The sequence below is a fragment of the Sus scrofa genome, chromosome X, assembly GCF_000003025.6.
Source record: "Sus scrofa isolate TJ Tabasco breed Duroc chromosome X, Sscrofa11.1, whole genome shotgun sequence".
NCBI classification, from domain to species: domain Eukaryota; kingdom Metazoa; phylum Chordata; class Mammalia; order Artiodactyla; family Suidae; genus Sus; species Sus scrofa.
This window is the reverse complement of record NC_010461.5, coordinates 106,799,848-106,818,428: the sequence shown is the minus strand read 5'-3', so window position 1 is coordinate 106,818,428 and position 18,581 is coordinate 106,799,848.

Below are 18,581 nucleotides of genomic sequence, written 5' to 3'. Positions count from 1 at the left end.
TCATTAACATTTTAAATATCAGTCCACAAATATAAGGTAAATACATTGAGTGATACTATTTCCTAACACTACTTGGAAATATTGGTTATGATCGGTTTTGAAAAACCAGTCACTTACATGAGAGATTTTAAGATTATTATGTCTAAATTGTAAAAAAAAAAAAAAAATTGCTTCTGATCTTCATTTTGGAATAAAGTGAATCTTAGTACATTTACTCTACATTTACACATGCGGTCAAAGTTATGTCCAATGAGGAGTTCCCGTCATGGCGCAGCGGAAACGAATCTGACTAGGAACCATGAGCTTGCAGGTTCGATCCCTGGCCTCGCTCAGCGGGTTAAGAATCCAGCGTTGCCCTAGGCTGTGGTGTAGGTTGTGACGAGTCTCCATCCCTCGTTGCTGTGGCTGTGGTGTAGGCTGGCAGCTGTAGCTCTGATTCGACCCCTAGCCTGGGAACCTCTATATGCCGTGGGTGCTGCCCTAAAATGACAAAAAGACCAAAAAAAAAAAAATTATGTCCAATGACACTACCGCATACAATACAGATTCATTATATCACGTTGTAGAGAACAGGTGTTGGTCCCTCCTCCTACACAGCAGTTAACAACAAAATTCAACTCATTAAAAAGGCAGTGGGCCTTTGGTTTCAGCTGATATTTTTTAAAGTTATTAAATTATTTCCCATGTTAAAAAAAAAAAAGCCAAAATAGTCTTTAAAATGCTCAGCTAAAAGGCTGGGAATTCTAGTCCTGTACTGGCTTTCTTCTAACTGACATCGTTCAGGTATCATACACTATATTAATCTGATCTTGGAGAAGGGAATGGAAAGGGATGTTGAAGAAAAATTAATGTTCTTTTTTCGTATAAGACCCTAAATACCTAAACTCCGAATAAACATCAGGGTCAGAGTGACTCAAGATTACACTGTTCTCCTTTTAACTGGTTAAATCAAAAGACCCCGCTGGCATTCAAGTTTTGTTTTGTTTGTTTGTTTTTTGGCGAACCTTGGCAGCACTCCAAGATGCCTCGGAAAGTTCCCATGCCGCATCGAAGTCGAGTAGGTCGCTCAGCTCCTAGGTCCCTAAGCGGCCAGGTGCTGCTGCTGGGTTTCACCTTAGGACCACTGCCAGCAGGTCAAGGCTGGGAAAGAGACTCGGTGAGAGACCACGGAAGCCCGAATGGGGAGTGAGCAGATGGGTCAGGGCGTCGGGAAAGAGGGAGAAGGGTTGGGGGCCCCCGGGCTGACCTCCAGTGACCCCTGCTCGCTCCCCCAAGCGGGGCGGGCCCGAGGCGGGAGAGCCCAGGTCGGGTGAGGGGTCAATTCCGCATCCCACCGTCTGGGAGACGGCGGCGGCGGCCAAGAGAGATGGGAATTGACCCGCTCGCCCCGCAAGGGTAGACTTGACAAATTGCAGGGAATGCGCCTCTGGCAACGCGGGGTCCGAGAGGCCGCCTAGGTCCCTAGCGGGGTCCCGGGATCAGAAAGCAAGTCCAAGGAGCCTGGTTAAAAAGCAAACAATGTCTCACTGTCACCTGGCATCATCCTCCCTTGGCTTGGCCTCCTCCCACTTTTGCTGTCCTTCCCGCGGCCGGCCAGCCCTGGACCTGCCGAGACCACTAGGCTCGCTGGGCTCGGGAGCCGCTCGCTGTCCCACGTACCCTGCATCCCAGAGCGCCGCCCGCGGACTCCTGATCCCGGACTCGCGCCCACCAGCCGCTCCCCAGCGTAGAATGAGGAACGGGTGGGGAGCGCGGGAGTGGGGGCGCTGGCCAAGACCACTCCTCTCCCCGCCGCCAGTCCGAAATTGCCGGCGGCCCCACGGCCTTATCCAACCACCGGGCTTTAAGTTCCTCTGATGGGGAGAGCGCCCCGGTTCACTTCGCGCCGCGGCTGTCGGTCCTGGCCGCCCCTTCCTCCGGGGACGAGGTGGCCGTTCCCTGGAATGGAGCCGGTGGGTCGCCTCTGGCGGACATTTTTTTTCCTCTACGGTGGTCTCAGCACCGGCTGGGCCCCAGCTCCCACTCCGACTCGCCCCCCTACGCCTAGAAGAGCCCCTAGTTAACTCCTTAGTCCCTGGCTCGCTGGCGCCACCTGCGCGGAGGAAGTGGGGGCTCCCGGGTGACCGAGGGGCGGGGGGCGGGGGAGCAGAAGAGCCGCTGAGAATCTTAAGGGGGATGGAAGTGGGGAGGGGGAGGGATGCTGCGGAGCGGGAGGACAAAGCCCTCGGTGGGGAAAGGCGGGGCTGGCGGAGAGGAATGCAGACCCCCTGGGGAGTGGTGGGAGACGGGCACCGCGGCGCCTCTTAGCCTTCCGCTCTTCCCGCTCCTGCCTCCGCCCCTAAGCGGAGCCAGAAGGAGATGCAGCTGCGGACGCATCTGGATCCACTGCCCAGGCCACTGGTGACTGCAGTCCCCAAGCCGGCCGTTCTGTTCGCTGGCGACTCAGACCTGGGGAGGCTGCGCTAAGCTTGGCTCTTAAGATAACACTCGTGAGGGCAAGGACGCCAGGCTACCTCGGTCCACGCTGGGAGTAGGTTTCGGTTGGTCAAATTCGGTGCGGAAATCATGCAGAAGGGCAAAGTCTCCCTCAAACTCTACGAAGCAGTGTGAGCTTCAGGTTTCCAAACACGACACTCACTAAGCCCCTCACGTCCACAATCATTTCCTCCCCCCAGAATCCAACTTTCCACCCTTGGAATAACAACTGATTCAGAGGGAGAATCAGCCATCTGCCCAAATCTTCAGTCATGGCGACCTCTGTGTGGTTACTGACTGGTAGAATTTGTCATCCTCATCACGGTGACAGAATTGCGGTGAGACCAGGCCCTGGAAATGGATCCGGACAGTCCTTTTCATTTTACCAAGGACAGCCAGTTAGGTTCTGTCATATAGCCACTACCTAGCACAAGTTCTGAACTTGGCTTGAGGAAGAAGCCTTAAACAGACACTTTTGGGGTCAGTGGGTTGAGAAGAGACTGGTAAGACCCAGGCAGAAGAGATTGATGAGAGAGAAGACATATCCAGAGTAATAATTTCAAGGAAACAGAAGTTCCTGTTGTGGCTCAGCAGGTGAAGAACCCGACTAGTATCCATGAGGATGTACTGTCCATCCCTGGCCTCCCTCAGTAGGTTAAAGGATCCTGCATTGCCACAAGCTGCAGCATAGGTCAAAGACGGCGGGGGGGCGTTGCTGTGGCTGTGGCATAGGCTGGAGGCTGGGGCTCCCATTAGACCCCTAGCCTGGGAACCTCCACATAACAGGCCCTAAAGGGGGGGGGGGCAAAAAAATTCAGGAGTTCCCTTAGTGGCTCAGCGATAACAAATCCAACTAGTACCCATGAGATCGCAGGTTGCATCCCTGGACCCCTCACTCAGTGGGTTAAGGATCCAGCATTGTGGTGAGCTATGGTGTAGGTCAAAGATGTGGCTTGGTTCCCACTTGCTGTGGCTGTGGTGTAGGGCAGCAGCTACAGCTCTGATTCGACCCCTAGCCTGGGAATTTCCATATGCTGTACCCCCCCCCAAATTTTTTTTTCAGGGAAACAGCATGGCAAGAAGGAGCTATTGGTAATGTGAGTTGGATGGAAACAAGGAGGTAGATCAATCAAAAATGTATTGATATAGTTTCTTAAAATGAGAGTTGTCCAGCAGGGAAGGCAATTGTAGCTTGGGGTGGGGAATTTCATGACACTATCAATGGCTAAACCAAGACCCCCTGCCAGACAGACCCGGTGGTAACTTCCCCAATATCCACTCTTCCTTCTCTTAGTGGCTACCTCCCATTCTTTAATATTACATCCCTGCTCTAACTCCCTTCTGCAACATATTATTCCAATCAGAAAATTAGCATAATTCAAATCTAAATTAATAAGTATAGTCTCATTCCCTGCCATAGGTTGGCTATGGGCATAACCTAATTGGGGCCAAGGACAGTAGCAATTTCCTGGGGCTTTGGGGAAAGTTTTTCTTTCATATTCTGAGCAACCCCCTCTTCTGTGTTTGCTCAAAGAAACAAAAAGCCCCTGATACTGCAGGCAGCCATATATCAGCCATGAATAAGAGCCAACTTAAAATAAAGCAGACATCAAGAAAGCATAGGTGGAGAATTCCCATCGTGGCTCAGGGGAAACGAATCTGACTAGTAACCATGAGGGTGCGGGTTCAATCCCTGGCCTCGCTCTGTGGGTTAAGGATCTGGCATTGCTGTAAGCTGTGGTGTAGGTCGCAGATGCGGCTCGGATCCTGGATCCTGCGTTGCTATGGCTGTGGTGTAGGCCTGCGGCTACAGCTCCAATTCGAACCCTAGCCTGGGAACCTCCATATACCATGGGTTCGGCCCTAAAAAGCAGAAAAAAAAAAAAAAGCAGAGAGAGAGAGAGTTAAAAAAGAAAGCATAGGCGGAAAGGAATCTGACTTTGCTGCCATTTTTGAGCCTCTGAATCAAACAGCTTTTGAGGTCTACCTTCATCGCTTAGGACAGTGAGTTTTGCGGTTTCTGTTACTTGTAATCCAGTGTTTCTGAATGATATAGGCCCAGGAGTCTTTTTCGTAGCAAAGACCCAAGGGCCAGATGGGCAAATGGATTAAATACCCTTTAAGGCCCCATCCCAGTGGTAAGTCTACTTCATCTCAGTGGTAGAGTTACACGGAAATCCTGGAGAAGGACGAGGCACGTGCTCTAATCTGAGGGATTCATGTCTGTTTTCAAGAGTAATAGAGAAACAACTTTTCCTTCTTCACATAACGACTGATTCAGAGGGAGAAATAGCTATTTGCCCAAACCCTCAGTCATGGTGACTCCTGTGGGGGCCTGACTGGTAGAATTTTGCTTATATATTATGGCCCATAATGTTTTATTTTATACTTTCTTTCCTCACAACACTGCAAATGTCATGAGGGTTGGGGCTGCCAGGCATCTTTCTACAAAATACAACAAAGCAGGCACTCAAAAAAAGGGAGAGTATATTTAGAACGGATAAGCAATGAGATCCTACTATATAGCAGGGGGAACTAATATCCAATCTCTTGGGATAAAACATGATGGAAGATAATATGAGAAAAAGAATGTATATACATGGGCCACTTTGCAGTACAGCAGAAATTGGCACGACATTGTAAATCAACTACACTTTAATAAAAAAGGGGAGCTGGAATGAAATCTAGCAATCATTTGACATAACAGGAAAAAATGTCATGCTGTAACGTAGTCTTCGCATGTGTCATTTTTAATGATTTTTAATGACACATTTTATTATTCCCACCAGTGGATTTCCTATAATAGCTCTGTCCACTTGGGACTGGATGGAACAATATGATTTTTAAAAATTAGTTTAATAATCATCAAACCCTTCAGTTCACAGTGCGTCAATTATCACTGAACTAAAATCCAAGATTTAAATCTATTTTATCATAAGCCGAGATTCAGCTTTTTATTTTATTTTATTTTTTGCTTTTTAGGGCCGCACCTATGGCATATGGAGGTTCCCAGGCTAGGGGTCAAATCCGAGCTGCAGCTGCTGGCCTACACCACAGCCACAGCAACACCAGATCCCAGCCAGGTCTGCAACCTACACCACAACTCAAGGCAACGCCAGACCCTTAACCCACTAAGCAAGGCCAGGGATCGAACCCACATCCTCATGGATCCTAGTCGGGTTCATTTAGCACTGAGCCACAAAAGGAACTTGCCAGGTTTCAGCATTTACCAACAGTTCACTCTTGCTATTCTTCTCTATCAGTCAGCAAGAATATCCCACCTCTGGTATTCCCTGGGAGAAAATTTATTTACATATACTCTCTGAACATTGGTAGATACAAACATTCTCTAAACCTTGCTGGTATTCTTGTTTATTTTTATTAAGACAAAATTTACGTCATTGACAGAACAATGTAGATCAACTATAATAAAAAAATTAAAACTTAAAAATAAATAAATAAAATTTACATCACATACAATTAACCATTTTAAAGTGTTTAATTCAGCAGCATCTAGTACATTCACAATGCTGTGCAAACATCACTTCCATCCAGTTTAAAATCCTTTCATTATCCCAGAAAAACACTCCATGCTCAGTAAGTAATCATTCTCCACTCATACCCTGGCAACCACTAAGCAGCTATCTATCTATATGCATTTGACTATTCTGGATATTTCATATTTTTAAAAAATCATATGATATGTGATCTTTGTGTCTCGCATCTTTCACTCAGCATTATGTTTTCAAGGTTCATCGATGTTATGGTATGCATCAGTACTCCATTCCTTTTGGGGGATGAATAGTTTTCCTTTTTTTTTTCTTTTTACAGCTGCACCTGCAGTATATGGAAGTTCCTGGCCTATGGGTTGAATCGGAGCTGCGGCTGCAGGCCTATCCCACGGCCACATAGCAACACCAGATCTGAGCTGCATCTGTGACCTATGCCACAGCTTGCTGCAATGCCGGACCCTTAACCTATTGAGCGAGGCCAGGGATGGAGCCCACATCCTCATGGACACTATGTCAGCTTCTTAACCCACTGAGCAACGATGGGAACGGCAATATTCCATTTTTTGATTACACCCTATTTTGTTTATATTTTCATCCATAGTTAGACATGTAGGTTGTTTCTATCTTTTGGCTACTATGAGTATTACTGCTACAAACAATCGTAGACAAGAAGTTTTTGTTTGGATATATTTTCATTTTGCTTGAAAATATACCTTGAAGTAGAATTTCTGGATCATATGGTAATTTTATGTTTAACTAGCTGAGGTACAGCCAAACTGTTTTCACAGCAGGTCCAACATTTTAATTTCCATCAAGGAATATATGAGGGTTCCTGTATCTACACATCCTCATGAGGAATTTTATTATTCATTTTTCTATTATACCCACCCTAGTGTATATGAAGTAGTACCACACTGTGGTTTTGATTTGCATTTCCTTAAATATATCTTTCCTTTTCTTTTCTTTTTGGCCACATACACCCGCAGCGCGTGGAAATTCCCTGACCAGGGAACCAACCCTCTTCACAGCAGCACTCTGCAATGACAATGCCAGATCCTTAACCCACTATGCCCCAAGGGAATTCCAAGTCAAAACCACAATGAGGTGTCACCTTACACCAGTCAGAATGGCCATCATCACAAAGTCTACAAACAGTAAATGCTGGAGAGGGTGTGGAGAAAAGGGAACCCTCCTACACTGCTGGAGGGAATGTAAGCTGGTGCAACCACTGTGGAGAACAGTATGGAGGCTCCTTGAAAAACTAAATATAGAACTACCATGTGATCCAACAATCCCACTTGTGGGCATATATCTGGAGAAAGCCATAATGTGAAAAGACATATGCGACCCAATGTTTATAGCAGCGCTATTTACAATAGCCAAGACATGAAAGCAATCTAAATGTCTATCAACAGAGGACTGGATAAAGAAGATATGGTACATATATACAATGGGATATTAGCTGTGAAAAAAGAATGAAATAATACCATTTGTAGCAACATGAACAGACCTAGAAATTATCATACTAAGTGAAGTAAGTCAGACAAAGACAAATATCGTACGAGATCACTAATAAGTGGAATCTAATAAAAATGATACAAAAGAACTTACAAAACAGAAACAGACTTAATGATTTTGAAACCAAATTTAAGGTTACCAAAGGGGAAACATGGGCAGGGGAAGGGGTAGATTGGGGAGATGGGATTGACATATACACGCTACTGTATATGATATAGATAAGTAACAAGGACCTACTGTATAGCACAGGGAAATCTACTCAATACTGTGTCATAACCTATATGGGAAAAGAATCTGAAAAGGAATGGATATATGTATATGTATAACTGATTTGCTATACACCTGAAACTAACACAGCTTTGTTAAGTCAACTATTCTCCAACTAAATTTATTTTTAAAATGTCTGTGCATCAAAGGAAACTAATAATAAAGTGAGGAGACAACCCACAGAATAGGAGAAAATATTTTCAAATCATATATCTCATATAAGTCTAGCATTCAGAATGTAGGAATAACTTTCTAAACTCAACAACAAAAAGATAAACAATCACAGTAAAAATTGGGCGAAGGACTTGAACAGACATTTCTCCAAAAATGGCTAAGAAACACATGAAAAGATGTTCAACATCAGTCTAATGCAAATCAAAGGTACAATGAGAGGTACCATTTCATGCCTACTATCATGGGTATTCAAAAAAAAAAAAGAAAATAACAAGAGTTGGTGAGGATGGAGAAGACAAGTTGGAAGACTTGTGCACTGCTGGTGGGAAGATAAAATGGCACAACCACAGTGGAAAACAGTTTGGCAATTCCTTAAAGGTTAAGCATATATTTTCTCAGTCTGCTTGGTTGACTTAAACAATAGACATTTACTTCTCACCATTGTGAAGGCTGGGAAGTCCAAAATCAAGGTGCTGGACAATTCCATTCCTGGTGAGAGCTCTCTTCCCGGCTTACAGATGGCTGCCTTCTTGCTGTATCTTCACATGGGGAGGAAAGAAATCAGAGATTAAGGTCTTTTCTTAAAAGGACACTAATTCCTTCATAGGGGCTACACTGTCATAACCTCATCTAAACTAAACCACCTCCTAAAGCCTCCAAATACCATCACACTGAGGGTTAGAGCTTCAACATGTGAATTTGGGGAAGACAAACATTTAATCCATAGCAAAACCATGCAATATATCAATTCCACTTCTGGATATATAATCAAAAGAATTGATAGCAGGGACTCAAACAGATATTTATACACCCATGTTCAAAACAACACCTCACAATAGCCTAAAGGTCAAATGTCCATTGCCAGATAAATGGATAAACAAAACATGGTATATCTGTACAATGGAATATTATTTAGCTTTTAAAATGAGTGAGATTCTGATACATGCTACGATATGGATGAAACTTGAAAATATTATGCTAAGTGAATAAACTAGACAAAAAAGGACATATACATTATGATTCCACTTACATGAGGTATCTACTTTATACAAATTTATAAATAAAGAAAGTAGAATAGAGGCTACCAGGCACTGAAAGACAAGGGAAATAAGTAGTTATTGCTTAATGGTTACAGTCTTTCTTTCTGTTGATGGGTGATGGAAAAATTATGAAATAGATAGTGGTGATGGTTACACAACAATGTAAATGTATTTAATGCCACTGAATTGTAAACTTAAAAATAGTTAAAATAGGGAGTTCCCGTCGTGGTGGCGCAGCGGAAACAAATCTGACTAGGAACCATGAGGTTGCATGTTCGATCCCTGACCTTGCTCAGTGGATTAAGGATCTGGCATTGCTGTGAGCTGTGGGGTAGGTTGCAGATGCAGCTCGGATCCTGGATCCTGCATTGCTGTGGCTGTGGTGTAGGCCGGCAGCTACAGCTCCGATTGGACCCCTAGCCTGGGAACCTCCATATGCGTGAGTGCAGCCCTAAAAAGCACATAAACGAAAATAAATAAATAAATAAAAATGTTTAAAATAACAATTTATGTTATACATATTTTGCTATAATTTTAAAAATAGCATAATACATCAAAACCCGTTGCATTGTACTCCTTAAGTGAGTAAATCCACTATATACAAATTATATCTCAATAAAGCTGTTCTGAAAATCTATTGTCGGGAGTTCCTGCTGTGGTGCAGCAGAAATGAATCCACCTGGTACCCATGACACTACCAAGAAAGTTATGAGACAATCTACAAAAGGGAGAAAATATTTGCAAATCATGTCTCTTATAAGGCAGTATCTAGAATGTATAAGGAACTCGCTCACTTAGAACAAAAAGATAAAAAAACCCAGTTTAAAAACAGGCAAAGGGAGTTCCTGTTGTGGTTCAGCAGATTAAGAATTGGGCTAGTATCCATGAGGATTCAGGTTTGATCCCTGGCCTCACTCAGTGGGTTAAGGATCTGGCATTGCCATTAGCTGTGGTGTAGGTCGCAGATGCAGCTTGGATCCCACTTGGCTGTGTCATAGGCCAGCAGCTACATATGTTCATACAATGACTTGTATATCAAAATTCGTAGAAGCATTATTCATAATAGCCAGAAATGGAAACAACCTGAATGTCCATCAAATAAAAAATGGATAAACAAAAGGAGGTATACCCAAACAATAGAATATTATACAGCCATAAAAAAGGAATGAAATACTACTTCACGCTACCACGTGGGTGAACCTCGAAAACAATATGTTATGTGAATGAAGCCAGATGCAAAAGACTACATATTGTATTATTCTATTTATATGAAATGTCCAGAATAGGCAAATCTACAGAGAGACATCAAAGAGAATGGAAGTTGCTTATGGTTGAGGTAGAAAAAGAGGTTACTGTGTGTCTGCTTAATGGATATGGATTTGCTTTACAGAGTGATTAAAATGTTCTGGTATTAGATTGGTGATAGTTGCACAACATTTTGAATATACTAAACTTCACTGAATTGTACACTTTACTATTTATTTATTTTGTCTTTTCAGGGCCACACCCCCATCATATGGAGGTTCCCAGGCTAGGGTCAAATTGGAGCTGTAGCTGCTGGCCTACACTACAGTGGCTTGGGTCACTGCTGTAGTGTGGGTTTGATTTGTAGCCTAGGAACACCCACATGCCACAGCCGTGGCCAATATAAATAAATAAACAAAATTAAAAATTGAAATTAAAAGTAAGATCTTATTCTAAATATAACTATATAACCTAATTATATTTTATTAAAAAGTCATATTTATATTATGAATAGAACAGTATAATTAACCCCCATGAATCTGCCATCTGAATAAACAAATATTCAACTCACAGCCAATTTTGCTTCATTCTTATTGCTTGATTAATTTGAAGCAAATCCCAAATATCAATTTGTTTTATCTATAAATATTTCAGCATACATATCTAAAAGATAAGGATACTTCTTAAAAACATAACCACAATATCATTATATGTACAGTTTTTACAATAATTTTTCATAGCATCAATCTTTCAGTCAGTGTTCAGATTTCCTCTAATTGTGTCATGAATGTTTTGGTTATGGTTTTTTGGTTCAGACTGGGATCCAGATAAGTTCTATACACTATAATTGTTTGATAGGTTTTGAATGCCTTTTAATCTAAAGCATCTCCCTCCTTCTCTTTTAATATATTTCTTGATACAATACTGGGTTGTCTGTCCTAAAGAACTTTTCTGCAGTTTGGGTTTTCTGATTGTGTCATTTAGTGTGTTATTTACCTTATGTATTTTCTGTAAATTATCATTTAGATTTAAAGGCTTAATCAGATTCTAGCTTCATAGGAATACTTCACATGCGGTGTTGTATACATGCCATCAGGAGGCAAATAATGTCTACTTGTCTCTGTTTTTGTCAAGTTAATAGCCACTGCAGATCCTTTCCCAGCTGTACTGTTTCATTAAGGGTAAAAACATGATGATGACATGCTATCATTTCTTCTCCATTTATTAGTTAGAATACTTTTTTTTTTTTTTTTTTGGTCTTTTTTAGGGCCGAACCCGCAGCATATGGAGGTTCCCAGGCTAGGGGTTGAATTGGAGCTGTAGCTTCCAGCCTACACCATAGCTCAGGGCAACGCCAGATCCTTAGCCCACTGAGCGAGGCCAGGATGGAACCACAACCTCACGGATACTAGTCCGATTCATTTCCGCTGAGCCAGGACAGGAACTCCTGGCTGGAATACTTTTATAAAGAGAAACATCCCCTAATTAACGCTGCGGTTATCCTGAGGTACAATATGCATGGGAAAGGTGGGATAAATACAGCCTTCATTCTCTTTCATTTTCTACTTTTTGAAGTGAGTTGGTTCCCTAGCATTGTTTTAGAGTATCTATCTGACCTAATGTGTTGAAATATATTTGCTATGTTTCAATCCATTAGTTATTATTCTCATTGATATTCAAATTGTCCCCTCTTTGAGCAGCAGGAAGATCTTCAAATTGGCTCCTGAGTCCTTTTTAGCACGATCCAGTGATCTGTGATACTTAATTTCTGACATGACGAGATGTTCCAGGGTCATATTGTAATTTCCTGCTCCAATCCAAGAGTCAACAATATCTCTAAGGAGACCTGGAAAAGATAATTTTTAATGGCTGCATCTTATGGATGTACAATACTTATTTAACCAATCCACTATTTGGAGGGAAAGTGCTTTATATAGTTTCTAACTATTCTGTATTATAAATTAAATACTGAGATATTTTAGGAAAGAGTATATATAAGTGACTGATGGTGAACTTGTAATTGTTTTCTCTATTATTTAATGTTTAACAAAAGCCTAGTCAATTGACCCATTTATGTCCTGACCCATAAACTAGTGTGAATCTATTCACTATTGGAGACATCTGCTTCTAGAGTGGGGCTTGCAAAGAATGAATTAAAAGATGGCAGCAAGAAAGAAAAATAATTAAGAAAATAAAAGGTGACAGCAAACATGAAATAAAACCTCTGGAGGGAAATGTATGTATATTTTAGTCCCTAATACTTATTAGCCCCTAAGGGTATTTATGTTTCCTGGAATTATAATCTCCCTGACAGTTCCTGGACATTTCATCACCAGCCAAGAGGATACTTGGTGGGAATCTGATAACTGAACAGTGTTTGTTGTTAACCTTCCCTGGAGGTGGCTCATGTCTTGTTCACCTACGCAAGAAGCTTTTATCTAGAAAACTTATCCCCTACTCCTAAGAATTATAAACAGTAAGTACTCTCTGCCAACCACACAAAATTCCCTATATGGTTGCTTGCCAGAAATGTTAGAGTGAATTAAGCCATCTTATACTGGGTATATATTTTGGAGTACTGAAAGTTTTCTTTAAGTTTTGAACATGATACTTCTAATTCCAACTGATACATCACACAATTTGCCAGTTTTTCCAACAGAATGTTTAAAAATGGTTTTCTGAGACTTCTAGACACAGGCAACAACTCTCTCCTTTAAGAAGGAAATGAAGGAGTTCTCGTCGTGGTGCAGCGGAACCGAATCCAACTAGGAACCATGAGGTTGCGAGTTTGATCCCTGGCCTCGCTCTGTGGGTTAAGGATCCGGTGGCGTTGCTGTGAGTTGTGATGTAAGTCGCAGACACGGCTGGGATCTGGCATTGCTGTGTCTCTGGCGTAGGCCAGTGGCAACAGCTCCATTAGACCCCTAGCCTGGGAACCTCCATATGCCATGGGTGCGGCCCTAAGAAAGAAAGAAAGAAAGAAAGAAAGAAAGAAAGAAAGAAAGAAAGAATAAGGGAATGAAGCATTCTCCAGAAGTAAGCCAGCCCATATTTTCAAATTTTCTTTTTTGAAGAGGTATTTTCTTTTTCTTTTTCTTTTTTTTTTTTTGTCTTTTTTGCCATTTCTTGGGCTGCTCCCACAGCATATGGAGGTTCCCAGGCTAGGGGTCTAATCAGAGCTGTAGCCACCAGCCTACGCCAGAGCCACAGCAACTCGGGATCCGAGCCGCATCTGCGACCTACACCACAGCTCATGGCAACGCCGGATCCTTAACCCACTGAGCAAGGGCAGGGATCAGACCCGCAACCTCATGGTTCCTAGTCGGATTTGTTAACCACTGAGCCACAACTGGAACTCCAGAGGTATTTTCTTTATTTACTTTGACTCATTTCATCCATATTTCAAAAAGAATGTAAGTCAGGTTCTACGGGATAAAGGTGGTGTTGGTCAAAATTCATTAAGTATAAGTAGTTGCAACACGTAGGTGTATCTGAAAAAAAAGAAGACTTTCTATGAAACAGTTAATAGGGGAAGCTCCTCACCCTACAAATTAGAGAGATCTCAGACATGGAATGTTTACGCAGAACTCAAAGAGCTTGAAACTGTGTCGCGTTTACATGTCCTGCTGTCCTGGTCTACCATGTCAAAATAGAAAACTGTGTACATACATTCCTCTAGGCCATTATGTTCATTTTTCTTTTAGTTCATTGTCTAAATTGCAGAAAAGAGGGTATGTGGATGAGTAGAGTTGCCAGACAAACTCTGGCATACTTATACTTAAAAACAAGTATTCACTGTTTATCTTAAAATTTAACTGGGAGACTTGGATTTTTATTTGCTAAATCTGAGTAGAGGGTAATAGTGACTAATCTTTGGAAATTAAAAAGGACTACAGACTGTATAATGTAGAGTAGCACTTCTAAACTTGAATGTATTGTACGTACAAATTATCTAGAGTGCTTATTATTTAAAAAAAAAAAGATTCTGAGGATTTGGAGCAGAACCAGAGGTTCTGCATTTCTAACAGGTAATGCCAGTGATGCTGGTTTCTGGACCACAGTTTGAGCAATGCCGTAGTGAAGATTTGAGTGTGTGTGTGCGTGTGTTTTGGCTTCCCAGCACCTGAACTTTCGTGCATAGAGAATTCATCAACACATGATTCTTGGAGGAAAGTAGAGCCTGGTTCTCACTATGGAAGCAGAAAGAAGGTGTCAAATATTCATTTTACCGGTCAGCCTTGCTGCCTGGATTTAGGTATATGATCTACATCGGGCAAATCAGAAGCACCTGCATAGGAATTTGAGTCAAGAACTAGTAACACATACAGACTATGTTTGCAGGGAGTTTTCTCTCTTGCAATAGCTGCAGTTATGCCAAATTGTGTCCCAAGGTGGTGGTGGTGGTGGCAGAGGAAAGGACAGAGTTCAGAACACCCGGAAGCCTCAGGAACAGCAGTCTTCTCACTGGGCTGAATCTGCAGCATGATTTTAGGCACTGTTCCTGGCTGCATAGCTCTGGGCTTGCTTCTTAATCCTCATACTGATTCTGTGAGCTGCTCAATTCCTTTCCTATCTCAATCACTCAGAAGTGGTATTTGCTGCTTGAAACTAAGCACTCTGATCAACCCAAAGGGTCTGCCAGAGGCTAGTTGGCTTGCACAGCCCTGTCAGCTGGCAGCATATGTGTGAGATGCCTTCTAGGTCACCACCCAGTGTGATCTTTGCTTCACAAGGTGAGGACCATTCTAAGAGAGGGCCAACCTCCACTTGTGGAAAGGGTATCTATTTCCTGGCAAATCACTTAGTCTCCATTTCTTTGGCTGTTTTTGACTGTTAAAGGGAAACAAGACGACATGATTTTTTTTTTTTTTTTTTTTTTTTTTGCTTTTCAGGGCCGCACCCGTGGCATATGGAGGTTCCCCAGCTAGGGGTCCAATCAGAGCTGTAGCCACTGGACTACGCCAGAGCCACAGCAACGCTGGATCCAAGCCACGTCTTCGACCTACACCACAGCTCACAGCAACGCCACCGGATCCTTAGCCCACTGAGCGAGGCCAGGGATCAAACCTGCAACCTCATGGTTCCTAGTTGGATTCGTTTCTGCTTGTGCCACATTGGGAACTCCCGAGACTACATGATTTTACAATTAGATTTATTCACACTATTTCATAATTATTTTACAACCTTATTGAGGAACAAACTGCAAGTTCTAAAATTCACCCATTTCAAGTGTACAATTTGATGACTTTTAGTAAATTTAGCAGGTTGTGTGACCATCGCCATAATCCAGTTTTAGAACAGTTCATCTCCCCAATAAGATCCCTTGGGCCTCTTCACAGTTACTTCATCCCCATATTCACCCTCAGGCCTGGGCAACCACTAATTTACTACCTGTGTCTACAGATTGGCTTTTTCTGGCAATTTCAAATAAATAGAATCATATGACCATAATATTTGATACACAAGTTTTTTCTGCTATATAGTGAGTTTCCAAAAGGCCTGAATCTAAGACCAGAAATCAATTAAATTGAGAACAGGGAAACAATAAAGAAAATCCAGGAAGTGAAGAGCTGGATCTTTTAAAAGATCAATAAAATTAACAAAACTCTGGCAAGTCTGACAAAGAAAATTACCAATATCATGGAGAAAGCAAGCAATATCACTACAGATTCTACAGACATCAAAAGGATAGAAAGCAAATATTACAAACAATTCTACATACATATACTCTAGAATTTAGATGAAGTAGACCAATTGCTTGAAAATCACAAACAAAACTCACTAGAGACAAAAAAGTTAGTCTGAATACTCCTATAACTATTAAAAAGAGTGTTAATTCATAATTTAAAATCATCTCAAAAAGAAATTTCCAGGCTCAGATAGTTTCACTGAATAATTTTACCTAACATTTCAATGGAAATAATACTACTTCAAGCCAATCTCCTCCAGAAAAGGAGATAATAGGAGATAATAACACATTTTATAAGGCCAGTCAGGATCCAGACAAAGATAGTACAAAAACAAGAACTACAGACCAATATTTCCCGTGAACTTAGACACAAAAATCCTCAGCAAAATCTTCTAAACAATATGTTAAAAGAATTAGAAACCACAACCATGTGAGATTTATTCCATGTGCAAAAGGCTGGTTCAACATTAAAAAATCATTCAGTGTAACCAACCATATCAACAGGCTAAAGACAGAAAACCCTACGATCATGTCAATTGACACTGGAAAGCATTCGGCAAAATCCAACCCCAATTCACATAAAAAGGAATAAACAGGAACTTTCTTTTTTTATTAAAGTATAGTTGATTTACAATGTTGTGCCAATTTCTGCTGTACTGCAAAGTCACCCAGTTATATAATCTCCACACACACATTCCTTTTCTTATATTATCTTCCATCATTATCTACCCCAAGAAACTGGACAGTTCCCTGTGCCATAGGATCTTATTGCTTATCCATTCTAAATGTAGTGGTTTACATCTACCAACCCCAAACTCCCAGTCCATCCCATTCCCTGCCTCCTCCCCCTGGGCAACCACAAGTCTGGAAGGGAACTTTTCTGAACTTGGTAAAGGACATTGACAAAAACCTACAGCTAGCATTATGCTTAACAGTGATAGAGCATCATACTTAACCGTAAAGGAATGAATGCTTTTCCCAGGGGAGCGCAATCCATCCGTGTGGCCCCAGGAGAGGAGCTGCGGTCCAGTCCACTGGCCTCCCGACGCCCTAGCCACCGGGCAGAGGAGCAGCCTCTGAAGGGGGCACTATTTGTCCTTCCACGTGGTCCCACGCAGAGGGAGGTCCGAGGGTCTGGGCCCCCCGCGCAGTTGTGTGCTGGCTGAGCGTCAGGAGATTAGCCTAGGGCTAATCCAGAATCGCCTCACGGGAGCAGCCTCAACCCCCAGGCACACTCCCCTTCAAACTGGCTTGCTTGCTCGCTTGCTTCCCCCCACCCCCTTTCTCTTTCTCCCTTTCTTTCGTAGCGCTTCTTCTTTGAACCTTCTCCAGTTCTGGACCCTCTCTTCTGAACACCTTTATAATTCTCTCCAAAGTGAAAATGAATGAGGAAAAGGGGTGTTTGTGAGACTAGTCATTAGCATGTTTGTCAAGGTTTACACTAAGCATTCCACCACCGTCCAGGCTCTCCTAACAGACCGCATGTAGAGCGGTGCCATGGAGACTTCTCGGTGAGGAGAAAGAGCGCATCCCTCCTGATTCTTTAGCGACTCGGTGCAGAACTCTTTGAATATTCTTGAGTGTTCTCTATGAAGAGAGTCAAAGTGGTGAATTTTTCGTTTTGTTTTCAGCCATGGTTCATTCAGAGCACTTGATATGTTTTTCTTTTTATATCTGAGGGGGAAAAACCAGCACCATCCCCTCTTGCACACATTTGCGGATTTAGGAGGCAAATGATGTACACGTTTGAAGGAAGGAAAGTACTTAATTGTTTCTTGTTTCTGACTTGCATTACATTCTTCTGAAATTGTGGCTGACCTGTAGGCCCACTGTGTTCCTGAATATGATTGCCATGGATAATTAACAGACCAATAAGAGAACTAAGAAGGTGCTATCAAAACAAGACTGGCTAATGGGGACCTGCTGTAGAGCACAGGGAACTCTACCCAGTATTCTGTGATAATCTATATGGGGAAAGAATCTGAGAAACAATGGATAGGCGTATATGTATAACTGAATCACTTTGTTGTACAGCAGAAATTATCACGACCATGTAAATCAACTATACTTCGATAAAACTTTTTTAAAAATGAAAAAAAGCAAGTATATATACAGACATAAGGGCAATAACTTGAGAGCCTGATTTAGTGGGCCACCCCAGCTCTGCCACAGACACCCTCTAGGACCTTGGCCAAGTTAGATCAATTCTTTGTGTCCTTGCTCCTTTTCTTCTGGTAAATTCAACTATTTTTATCCTTCCCTATCTCACAGATATATCATAAAAATTGAGGTCATTGAGGTGAAAATATTGATGGTTTCTTTTGGGGGAAGGAAGGGAGTGGCAGGTGAAAGGCACTCTCTGAATGGAAGATTTAATAGAAGGAAGCCCTTTGACCTTTACTTTAGAGACCAATCAATTTCAAATAAATTCGATACACATCTGTTGAGCACTCACTCTGTGTGTGCGGCATTCTGCGCTGTGTGCTACGTTGCCTTAGAGGAGTTATAACCTGGTAGAGCCATGCTAATTTCTTCATACTTTTCACACTTTTTCCCATGCCTGTGCCAGTTTCCAGCCCTGAGTCTGGGCCGTTTTCATTCTCTCTCTATTCATTCTCAAAGGCAGCAGGGCATTCTAGATACATGTACAAAATGGTGCTA